Genomic DNA, 229 nt, shown 5'->3' with positions numbered 1-229 from the left:
CCAAAAATGGTGTACTAACACAGAGACGCTCTTCTAAATAGGAAATTGGCACTTTCGCATCTGGCAAACTAGCGTCACTGGTCACGTGATATGTTTTTTTTCTTTTTTCCTTTTTTCTTGAGCAAAGTCACATGGATTAACATCCGGGAGTTTGCCTTTCTTTCAGTCAAGAAGCACATTTGCAGCACGATAGTTTGTATATATTACATAAGCTATTCATTGTTTCATG

Source organism: Penaeus monodon, chromosome 27 (genome assembly GCF_015228065.2).
Source record: "Penaeus monodon isolate SGIC_2016 chromosome 27, NSTDA_Pmon_1, whole genome shotgun sequence".
Taxonomy (NCBI): Eukaryota; Metazoa; Arthropoda; class Malacostraca; order Decapoda; family Penaeidae; genus Penaeus; species Penaeus monodon.
This window is presented reverse-complemented; position numbering follows the sequence as displayed.